The sequence below is a fragment of the Mizuhopecten yessoensis genome, unplaced genomic scaffold, assembly GCF_002113885.1.
Source record: "Mizuhopecten yessoensis strain PY_sf001 unplaced genomic scaffold, ASM211388v2 scaffold8573, whole genome shotgun sequence".
In the NCBI taxonomy this organism is placed as follows: domain Eukaryota; kingdom Metazoa; phylum Mollusca; class Bivalvia; order Pectinida; family Pectinidae; genus Mizuhopecten; species Mizuhopecten yessoensis.
In genome coordinates this window covers 304,457-317,547 of record NW_018407615.1, presented here as the reverse complement: position 1 = coordinate 317,547, position 13,091 = coordinate 304,457, and the positions used below count along the sequence as shown (strand labels likewise).

The 13,091-nt window shown below is 33.0% G+C and overlaps 1 protein-coding gene across 1 annotated transcript in view; it reads right to left on the bottom strand.

The window, feature by feature from the left end:
* LOC110456217 overlaps positions 1-9,705 on the bottom strand; it is an 80,815-nt gene extending 71,110 nt beyond the window's left edge. Inside the window, exon 1 of the mRNA XM_021506812.1 lies at positions 9,590-9,705. The gene's annotated coding sequence lies outside the window, so the exon portion shown is untranslated. The remainder of the gene's footprint in view (positions 1-9,589) is intronic.
* Between the last annotated feature and the right edge of the window lie 3,386 nt (positions 9,706-13,091).

Sequence of the window (13,091 nt, the reverse complement as noted above, 5' to 3'; positions counted from 1 at the left end):
CCCCCCCCCCTCCTCAATTTCTGTAAAAGCTCTTTTGCTCCTTCCCTCCCCATCCCCACCCTCTCTCTCTCTCTCTAAAAAAACATTACAAAATTTGTATTAAATGTTGGTTGAAGAATGAAAATGAGTGTGAAAATTAATACTGTAATTATTCTGTAATGCTAAAAATGTTTCAAAAAATTAAATTATAGAAAAAAATTAAAAAAAAATGAATTGTATTTTTCAAAACAAACCATCACATTGATATACCCAACTAGACAGACAAGACTGCCAAACAGTTTTTATTACCATATTCATATCATTTAATTTCCAGTCAAACTCCTAATTTTTCTTTACTAAAAATGGACAGTATCAGTATTCTTATTAATATGGTTGGATTTTTAATAAATTTTATACATATGTTTTTTCTTATGTTGTTTCAAGATCGCATATCAAATAAAATTAAATTGATTTACAAATATAGCACAGAACAAACTTGAAATACGACAAATCAACAAGACAAGACATGTCCTTTTTATCAATACTGAAATATCAAACAGATCCACATACCAGTGAATACATATCACATCAGAAAGAAGAACGCCCATACAAATATGTAAATATCTTTTTCCCTTGACCATTTCCAGCTGTGCCCAATAACAATCTGATTTCCTTACAAAAATATACTCTATTCAGAATAGTAAGTATATTAAGTCAAACCTTCCATGATTTTTCTTGAACCTTTTCCCACAGTGCTTTTCACATTTACCGGATAATCTTTTTTTCGTTAATCGGGATTCAATTGACTTGTACTTGCCCTCTTTTTATCGACATGATAAGAACGGGGGAAACCCTGATCCAAGCTTTGCGGCTTTAGGTACCACCCACGATTCCTAGCTGCCGGGTCTTAATTAACACTTATTAGGACACAATTTCTATTTCACCTGCACCCCCTCCTGAGTTCCAGGCCGGACACTATGGCTCCTCTCAATGATCAACTCATTAACTACCTTATTGCCACAATTATTTTTTCACACGCTCTTATTCAATGAAATCGAGAACAGTAGGAATACCAACATTGGGGAGGCTTTTCATAAAAAGGCACAGAAGAATACAATTGGACAATACAGCCTAAAAAACTATTCTGTATATTTGTTGGAACCTTTTTGTACCTTAAAGCATGAATGTTTACACTAAAAGCACAGTATTATTTAATATTCAGAATTTGTATGAAACATAAATCAACTTAGCAAAGAGTAAACAATGAACAAGTAAACAAAGCAACATGAATAAGTTGACAGGTTTGTTTTATAAGATGACATAGAACTTGAAACAATATATTTGACAACTGCTAGAAGTACCCATTTTAAAATGGGCAACATTTCTTATTTATAAGAAATCATTATAAAACCATGGAAGTACAATGTAAACTGCTCATACCAAACATTTTCATAATTACAATGGAATGTATTTCAAATTATGGTGATTAGCAGTTCTTTTTCCTTGTGTTCTGCAGCACAACTTCATCAGAAACATGCACTTCATTGCCTGACTCTTAGACATTTTCTCTATCATCCACATGATGATACATGTATATATATATCTAAGCAGATTATGAAAACAAAGCACCATTCAATACAATTTATTCCATCACACACTCATGCTATCAATACAAAAAACATACAACTTTTTTTTCTATCATGACAAAATGAAATTGCTGGTATTTTCTCTGGTGTATCCCCCCTCATAGGCAGATGAAGTTTGCAGTGGTGTCTGACCAGGAAGCATGTCTGGCTTGTCATTCCTGCAGCATATCTATGTATTTGTCTATTGTTAGGGGTCATGGAATTACGGTACAGCAGGAACCTGGCCCAATTAATTCTGATGGAACCTGATGTAGTGGGAAAGGAAGGGACAGAAACAGAAATGCACTAAGTTCACTCGTTGCTATATATATGGCTTAAAGCGAATTCTCATAACTACTTAGTGCTAGTCTCTTCGCCCTCCAATTATTTTCCAAGCACAATAGACATACATTTATATATTGTACCATAACTATAGATCTATATAAAACTTCAACAATAAAAAAACTGTGTTCCTTATTTTCCACACATATTTTTCTTCATCATATTGAAGATGATGCATAGGGCAAAGGGTGAAAGATTGAAATCCTGGCTTGGAGAGAATGAGATATGTTGGTGGAGATTTGAATATCCGAAAGTAGTTATAAGGACAATGAAGGTGCATGTGGGAGAGAATACAAGTGACCGCAACTATCGGATTGGGAAAATGAGAATCGAAGAGTGTTAGAATGATTGTAGGGTCTTAGTGATCAAGTTTCAACACAACATCCGTCCCATCAGAAAAACAGGCAGCATATCCAATGAAGGGGCATAACTCCATATTTGTGTCATAACAGAATAATAATAATAATATACATCATTTGATATAGCGCCTTATTTAGCTAACATAAGCCACTCTGAACGCTTTATAGTACATAGATATACAAATAATACAATTAAAAATAACAGTCACAGCTTTGCAAAATATTAAGTCATATACCTAAAGAGTTTCACAGAAATTGATGTTTACTTGCTTGATTCTAGTATATATAGCCAATATCTTTATAGTGCGGGGTCTAGTTTAAAATTATTGGTGGAAAACAATAATGGCAATAGATAAATTTGATGATACAGATTTAAATAGTCGAGGTCAGACAGAAAACAGGTACATAGAAATATGATTTAAACATTTTGGAGAGGCAGTCAGAATCCTGTGTAGGTATATAAAACTATGAGTTCAAGCATGGTTTATTTACACACCCAATTTATACCTTCTCCATTAGCTAGAGACAGCAAGAAGATCAGAGATAAGACCTTTTTACGAGTTGTTCCAATGAATATTGTCAACACACAAAATTAAGTTGAGTGTTAAATATACACCCTAATGGTATAGAAGGGCCTATGATTGCTACCTGTTTCAGTTTATCTCATTCTGGGATTCGTGTTAATATATAGTCATCCTTTCCCTAGCAGGCTCAAGTTTTTTCTCAATACATTTGTATAAACTAAATTCTACAGACAAACTGTTCAATGCTCTCTCCTATACAACATTGATTTATATACACTTTTTAACACTTTTTATACATATATACACACAGCTGATACTGAAAACATCAATCACCACAAATACAAGATAAATAGGCAAGCTCACAACACAAACAATTAACAAAGTGCTCCATGCACTCTAGTGCTAGCACCAACATCAGAGTCTGGTCAACTTTTTTTTTGTGGTCAAGCAGTATTTCATTAACTTCTCATCAATTTCTATCGAAAAAAAACAAATTCAAAGAAGTAAATATTTTTTTGAAGAAGCAAATATTTTTAAGGGTGACCATTACATAAGGACCCCCACCGCCCAACTTCAGTCAGTTGTTAGACATAAAGTTTTAACCTCTGAGTATCATTCCTACAAAATATTAACAAATTTGACTCAACAGTCTTTGTAGGAGTACTGTCTGGTCATTACCTGTTAACTTAAATACAAGGAAGGTAATAAAGAAGGGTTCATCAATTTTGGAAGATATGGTCTGGACAAACTTTGGATGGAAACACTAACTAATTAACAAAAGTCACAGCTATGTTCTCCCCTTAACATACATATTTATACTTAAGGGGTGACAATAAAAAGTAGAATGAATGGTTTTCTGAGGAACATGGACATGCCATCTGAGGGATATGAACCATCCACTGGATATGTTATTTCTTAACTGCTTAACAATTCATGATATCTTTGCTAGAATAAATGTGAACTATCTTAAATAGATGAAATAATATCCAAAATCAGTAATTGGGCCACAAATTAATTTTAAATCTGATAAAATCATTTATGCCAACCAGCCAGAAACTTATGCTGTGTATCCTTTTTTTCATTTGAATACCAGCTAACAAGCTGAAATAATGACCCAGCTGTTTAACAATAAATAAAAGATATTTTATGGTTCAATTGCCCAAATGCAATACACATTATCATTTAAACACAATGACCACCAGGCAATTCTGTGTGGACAGTTAAACAATCTAAAAAAAAAGGGAACTTAACTGATGTTTTGTCCTAAATGAAGTTGTGCCTTGATGGTTATTTATGCATTATCAATAAAGGCTTTGTTTTTATCGTCCAGATTGTCGAAATTGTGGCAGTGAGGCAGAAAGCATGTGCCTTGGAGATATAAAAGGGGACATAAAAGATGAACCACCTACAGATTTGTATCATAATGTTTGTAGATTATTCATAGATACATCAAGTGAAACGGGTGCTTACCCATAGATTGCCTACCTACTGTCCCGCTATACCAACACATACAAAAAGAGCTGCAGCATCAACATGCTGTATAGATTACGTGTACAAACATGTTGTTTTTTGGTTTTAGAATATCAATATCCTTTCTTGAATACATTTATCATAAAAATAAATTGTTTCCCTTTATTTAGCAACATATCGACATTGTTTGTAAATTAATCATAATTAAATATATTGGTGAAGTTTACATGCGTCTTATACGGTAACAACTTAAACATAGTTACCCATCGTTATATTAACTGCACAGGGGTGTATGACCCCACTCGACTGACACCCAGCAGGCTAGTAGGTTACTAGGTTTTGTGTTAGGCTAGTGGAAAATTTCAACATTTTCAACAAAAGTATAGGTCTGGCTAGTATATTGAACTTTTCAGTCAACCTGCCTGCAGGCTAGTATTCTTATAATGATATTGTGCAACCCTGCAATGCACATTTAATATTTTAAAATCCCAGAACAGCCATATAACATGAAAATCTTTAAAACAGTATTAGACATATCAAAATACAATTGCTGTAATAGGAAGGATTTGTTCCAAAGCACAAATCCTCATTTACATCAGATGTAGCTGTGCAAACAGACACACACATGTATACACCTTCACACATCCACCAACACACATGTACATAAACCAGTAAAGTACTCACACATATTTAAATAATTTATGACCACTTGATCCAAGATTTTAAAACCCAATTTTCACCATACAAAATGTCAAACACTGGTTTCCTGAACATATAAATCTGACAGCTTCAGTACACAGCTTTATCTAGTAACAACAAATCATTCCAGAGGATCAGCACAGTCAACTTGTAAGCTTCAGTTCTGATTACCTTTTTACCTGTTCAGGTTGGAGAAAGTTCATGCAGAAAAATGTGATGAGGTAAGGTAGAAAAATCATTCATTCAATTTGAAGGTTTTTCTCAAAAAAGGTTTTAACACAGCCGTCTTTTATGATTATCATTCAATGTAAAGCTGACCAAATACTGAAAATTTAACACCAAGATAAAGATTTCCACCAAAAACGTGTACAAAATCACAGCGTTTTTAACTTATTTCAACGTTAGTGATATTAACAAGATTTTCAAGATTTCAAGATTTTACAGATACCTAGAAATATATATATATATGGAGGACATTCATCAAATCTTACAACCATGTTATGGTGTATATGTGGTTGTATTAATTTTAAGAAGTTCTTATTCACCTGGAAAAAAAATAATAAACTTGGGCGTTTTGTTTTTTATTTATGATCCTACAATAAAATTGCAAAAAGTATTAATTTCAACATCCTTTGAGTTCTGTCTCTTAAAAATAGAAAATTGCAATCAGAGAAAATACACTGGTATGGAATAGAAAATCAAGACAAAGTCCAAACTTGATTTAGAATTTGACATGAATATTTTTGTTCCATAACTTGGATACGTATATATATCATTCACAGTAAGATCACTATCATAAGTCACTCATTATAGAAATTTTCTGATCTTTTTATAACATGTAATTTAAAAAATAAAAATCCAAAAATTTATTCGGAAGACGATCATGTTTAGCTAAATTCTTTTTCTTAAAAAAACCCCAGTTAATACATTTATTAAAAAATAACATCCCAGCGAGGCAAAAATATTTATTAATTCTATATTTCACATGGAGAAGGGTTGTTTCTTAGAGTGTAGCAGTCAACATTAGGCCAAGATAAGACAGTATCAGATCCATCTGTAAGTTGTCAAATGCAGGCATTAAAATCCACCACTTGATTCAAATACCCAACCAGCTAACTTTTTTTCAATGATGAAACCCTATATACATCTATATCCAGCGAGGTATACACTTCAATGGAGACACAGCGTACAGACTATCAGAACATTTACAGCGATACAAATCACCACAAAGCTCCCATAAGGGAGCCAGTGTGTGCTAAGTTACATACCTGATACAGAATCCATTAAAAAAATTACAACAGATTTAAAATTTCTTAAAAAGTTATCGTGCCAATTTTCATGTTGATAAAGTAGAAAATGTTCAGTGTTTCCTTTAATTGTATAGACGTAAAAACAAATTTGTACAAAACACTTCTCTTTCACTATTTAACTTACGGACAGGATATACCTGACAAAAGAAATGCCAAAAATAGAACAACTTCAACGAGTAAGAAGTGGGCATACAACTTGGAAACTGGCACAGGTTTATATGTCTACATTTACCAGGTGCCATCGAACAATATGCCCTCTATTAATTTGGCATTTGGTACAAATTTCTCAAGTAATTGGCCAGGTACTTGTACCCAACATATTTCTTCAAGATAGCATCTACAGGTGTATTGAAGGTACAGGTGTAATCTATTTGCCTGTTAGCTATAATATTCAGACTTATTGATCAGGGGGAAATTAAACGATTTATTGGTTATTTAGGATTTACGCTTTCATGATTTTAGAGATAATATTTATCTATCTTAAATATATGTGTATCAAAATGCAGGCTTTAAAAGAACCTTTTATTTTTTTTCTTCAAAGAATAAACACAGTAATTTTAAGTAACGGATCAACTTTTGAATGGTTCTTTGTTCAAATGCCAACTTATGTGTACATGTTTATAAACAAAAAATACAAATAATTGCTGGTATTTGACACATTATATTTTTATAGCGAAAATTCTGTTGGATATAGTACAAAAAATAAAGAATTTTAAAGTAAATTTTAATTTAAAAATCAAGAAAGACAGCTACATGCATTTCTCTAAATATCCTAGTGCTTTTAAAGAACATTCACAATAAGACAACTGTGGTTACTAAGTATAGGCTATTTATGTTTGTGTTCTCCGTCCTATTAACAGGTATATGGGGTCATTTAAGGATAAGCAAAGCTTGGAGGTGTAGGAAACTCTGGAGAAAAAATACTGACTTGCAGCCATTACCTGACGAACCTACGACCCAGTAGTGGAGTGAAAGTGATTGTAGAAGCTCAGACTCCACAGCCCCAAAATCGAGATACAATGAATATGTTGGAAGTATTTGGACACATGCTTTAACTTTTGGTATTTAACCTTACTAAGCTATGAACCCACTAATCTCGGAAGTCATCAATATTTTGATAATGATGTTCAGAACTTGCTTAAACAAAACTTATAAGAATCATTAATGCATTGTTGGTTTTGAAATGTTGTTGCATCTGCTCCAGACATTATTTTAACCATATATGTGAATTTATTTTTCAAGTTATTATAGATATGCTGAATACATTCATAGAAAAAAAGGAAACAGAAAAAAAATTGCAACATAATCAACATGTCACTAATCCAGTATTTTTGAGCAAAGAGAGAAAAGGGAGGTGGCGGTGTTGGTTAAAACTGACTAATGCAGTTTTGACCCAAAGACTAACAAAAATAGAGATAATTTGGAGCAGATTTCCTACAACAACATTTAAAATTATTTTTTAAGAGCCAAGATCATAGTTGAAATCATGATGTCTGAAAAGATAAAAAAAAAATATCCCCCAAGATCTAAGAAAGACGCATGGTTGTGATAAAACATAACCCAATTAATACTGACAATGACCTGCTCCTGTGATGGGGAGATTCCTCCCAAGACACACTTTACATATTAGGTAGATATTATCATAGGTAGGGGCCAACTACTTGCTAATCAGATGTAAGCTGGTAATCAGTAGAAATATCTGTGAAACTGAATGTCCCATTATCACAGTACAAATGTTATCCAAAGCTAAGACCCTAGGGACTCCAGATAAAAGGGCCCTCAAATCACAACCCCCCCTAAGGACACTTCTAGAGGGACAACTTCAAACAGCTTAGCAACCAACACATACAAGGGATCTTGTGTCCCTTATTTAGGGGATTATGGAGATAACCAGTCCCCTGCAGTGTCATGATTACTAGTAGGTACAACTTTCTGTGTCAAATCTTAAAAACTGGACATGTACATAGACTGAATTAATATAAATAAAGCACAACACATATTTTGAGAATTATATGTCATTTCACATCATCATCATCGCTATGAAGACATGATGATGTATCAATTTTAATGACAATTTACTTATTGCAATAAAATGCTTCTCTGGCATTGTACATGGCAACCTACAATTTCATTTAACATTTTTGATGACTCTTCTGAAGAAATGTTGATCTGACATTTAACAGTACAAATACCCTTTCTGTTGGCATCACTCAATATACCAGTAAGTAGCTTTTACTCAATGAAATGGATATTAAAATCACATAAATCATATACATCCAAAACATTTATTCATTTTATATACACACACAAAAATACAGGAAAATTTATGAACATTTAGCTTAAAAGGTTATCACATTAGCTTTTGCTGGCCTTTCATTATTATGGAGATTCAAGACTCGTTATCCGTTACGTTCATTCGAGAAATGACCTAAAGGTTCAGTAAAACAATAAATCAAATGATGCATATTATTCAGAAAGACAATACACTTTTTAATATACAGAATTTGTTTTGCCCTGGGCTAGAATATTTTACACGATGGCCGAATATTCATGAGAGGTCCTCTTCATGATAAACCCTACATTTATACAAAATTAAGTTGTTTAATGGCCGTAACATGTCATCTTTTAAATTTTAACTTTAAGTCCATTTCCTAAACAGATCTTTTATTAATCCTTTGATCAAACATAAAATTATAATGTCAACAAGGTGGTTTTTGATATGACAAGGTTTGTTCTTTAAAACAAAGTAGTACCTTGAACAACATAGTAAGTTAAATTATACACAATACATTTTAACCAGAGTCTACACTGGTCTAATGATTTTAAACTATAAATCAAATACCGTTTAATGGCAGCCATATCTAGTATCTGCCCTTTGCTTGTGAAGTTATGCCATTGGGAAAATCTGGGGCATCTCATCCGACAAAACTTTTTCAACTTCTGAGTTACATAGACTGCACTGACAGCGAAACGTCAACAGCCCAAATACAAACTTTTTTTCTTTAGGCAGTATGAAGGGATAAGACACGGTGTAGGTTAGCAGTGAGAAAATACAGATAAATACACAAAGATGAACCCAGATAGTAATATTAACCGAGTCCTGTCTGCAAATTTAACTCAACAGACAAAACTGCCAGCTTATAGCGAGAAAGCGGTGACCTCAAACTTCGACAGTGCGATCTCTGCCCTGCTTTCGCGGCGGTGTAAACTTGCAAAGGAATTTACTGCTTCGAGTGAACGATCCAACACAACAAGTCTAAAATACGTTCTAGAGTACTTACCCAGTTTACTGTAAACTTTCCATCCCTTATTTCTACCTGTAAACTTCCATTCGTATATATTGTGTCCAAGGTAAAAATTCTGAGTTCCGGAGCTATTCAAAGATGGCGGTGAAATGTACCGGGTGACGTAATTGCAGCAACAACTCGGAATTCCGGAAGTAGTTGAAAACATTTGGCAGGGAAAAAGCGCGGGAAGAATAAGCACGTTGTTCACCTGTGTGGTGCGCGGTTGTATTAGGTAAAATAATTTATACTACAAGATAAGGAAGGTTTCTGTTACTGAAAACAAGCAATCAGTATTTCAAAGTATCTTTTCCTAATGAAGATAAACTCCTAAATACAATTTCTGCCTATCACACTATTTAGGTAAAAAAAAAATATCGACTAAGTCATCTCGGCATTGGGTATGGTTAAACAAATTAACAATAAATTTTATAAATAAATATCTTAAATTCACTTCACACGGTTACATTACCTTCAGACAAAAACGTTCCACAAAGTTGATATATAGTCTATAGTATAGACCGTAACATCATGCGTTGGTTGACTGCAGTACGTTGGTTGACTGCAGTACGTAGCATCTGCTTTAATAGAAACACATACAGATGGTTTCATATAGATGCACATAGAAGCTTTTACATTATAACACAGGTAGATATAAACTCGAATAGAGGATGTAGCTATAAAATTAAAACCATAACTTTAAAAAAATCCCATTATGTCATCTTAAAAAATAAAGTTAATTCATCTGACTGCCTTTACCGTCAAGGACGCTGCAAAAATTATAATGATGGAAAAGATGCATGATTTTCCTAAGCGTATAATAGCCGAGTCTTCCTGAATGAGTGATTCTTAACACTTACGTAATTTATGCTCACCTGTACCGCATGTGAATAACGAAACATTGTACCAATCTTCCTCCCCTCCATGTACTGTTACCTATATATATATAATTCAAGACTCAACATATACTAGTCTAATGCCTTTGATCACAGATTCCGGCTATTTTCAACCATTAAGTTTCTTGTTGTTATTAGACACCTTTAGGTCACACCGTGTTTAATATGATAAACTACATGACAGGTAAAAGTGGGGCTATATTAGCTTTACGACAGCTAATTATTAGCTGGTGTGTCTATACTAAGAACAGATTATTATCTATTGTTGTACCCGATTATTGTGACAATTATTGCCCGAGTCTTTACAGTATTATGGTAACTTCTTCAATACTGAAAAATAAAGTTTTGAAACACAAAACATTGCCTAATTCAGCAGCTATATACAACGTTGACCAAGATCATTATTTTTAAATAATGTGACTCCGAATTTATTTTATATTAAAGATAAGTTACTGGCAAATGTAGCAAATGGATTGGTGACAAGATAAAGAACATTCAGAAACTTTCAGTATCTTATGAGAGAGGATAACGTGGGTATCATTTCTAACATTTCCTCATGTGTTACAAAGTAAGCAGTGTAAAGTGTAGGTTATATATTTTGCATGACAATTTGATAGTAAATAACGGAAACGTAATCCTTACCTTTGTATGAAATATTAATAAATATTTATTTTACAGGTGTCTGACGATAAACACCTTAGCGAAGTGTAGTTTAATAAGGCTTAGTCATGTTCATGGGCCATCGGAGAGAGGGGGAGAGAGAGAGAGAGAGAGAGAGAGAGAGAGAGAGAGAGAGAGAGAGAGAGAGAGAGAGAGAGAGGGCGAGAAATNAGAGAGAGAGAGAGAGAGAGAGAGAGAGAGAGAGAGAGAGAGGCGAGAATTCAAAGTTAGTGATACCTTTAAAACGATTATCGATTTGAATTTTCCGATTTAAGTCATCGGGCTTTCACAGGGTCTTACATCTTCTATTAGGAAATAAGTTAATGTAAAATGAGGGAGACAGTTGATTGTTTATATCATCATTGTAATAAAAACTGGATTTGTTATATTTTTGTTAAGGTAGACATTCGAGGACCTATTTTCATGTTTTAAGATCTAAACAACAGTAAGGTTTCCGAGATTATCCAGCCACGCGGGATTATCGACCATGTCGATCTATAATCGAATATCGTGATCAGCGGGCCTATTTAAACCTATTACAGACTCAATAGCTTTTAAATAGAAACAAGTTTACTGTAATTTTGGTGACATACATATCTAAAAGTTGAATCATAAACTAACCAACGAATATTGATATGGTGAAATTCTTGAATAGCATCAGCTCAATCGATAATTCTTTTGTTGTAACTAATAAAACCACACGAAAACAGTTTATTGTTGACTTTTGAATATCACAACTAAAAGGATAATAGATTTGCAGGTTTTCTTCATACTATAAAATAAATGACATTGAAAGACATTTATAATTTCAATGAAACAGTTTTATCGGCGTTTTAGTTTAGTTTATCATTTTTTCGTGTAAACCAAACAATTAAAGGGAGCCAATCTAATTCAACTGAGACTACAAATGTGTTTTCATGTTCTTAAGTTGCGGTCATTTTTCAATGTTGTAGGGGACAGTAGAATGTTTTGGTCAGAAAATCTTGGCATCAAAAATTGAATTTAACCTTTAAAGTTTATTTCGAATCGTCTGTGACACAAACTAATGATATTTCCAAATATGAACATCACAGAGTCACGGTCAACCCATTCCATTTTTTTTTTCTTTTTTTTCTTTCTGTTATTGATAATATACTGTTTGTAACACATTACCTCGGTATTTTCTATCAGCAATTCCTCAAATCATATGTTTAACAAATGTGCTAATCAACCCTATTTATTTTCGATTACAAATAATTGCTTATGAGATCTATCTTACATTTTACCTTTCAATAATTCAAGCAATTATTCAATTAAAAAAAAAGTTACAAATAAATGATAATATCAAGGATATATGGTACACTACACATTATCCCCTGTTTTGTGCCAGAGTTGAGTCCCTTCATTATAATATGACCTTATACATCAGAATTAGCAGACTGTTATCAATGCATGTATTCGTGTGTACATTTCAAACGTGTTATTGGTTCTTATATACATTTAAAATGCGTCATCGCTACTTGTTAATTTATTGAAATAAACACATCAACCTGCTGTTATAAACCAATCATAGCAAGAACGGAACTGGTAACCATAGTAACACAATCTTGTTTCTGCAGAAACTGCTGTTCCATTAAAAACAGATTGTAGAAAATGTACCATGAAAAATAAAACAAAAAACAAAAAACACACGGAAAGGTAAAATATATAAAATATAAGAATAGAAATGTGTGGCATAGGCCTTCCTTCATAAGTGTAAAAAATATGCGTTTTAATAATTAAATGTGCAACTTAAAAACGTGTCATCAATTCTTGTGTACCGTTCAAATTTGTCACGAAATAATGAAGTCTAAATTACTGTATGCATTTTTTTTAAATGATGTAGAACTCCTTTGAAGGAAGATGTGTAGCTGCACGTATCCTAATTACTACTTATATCTATACTAGGAGATGTATAATGTCAC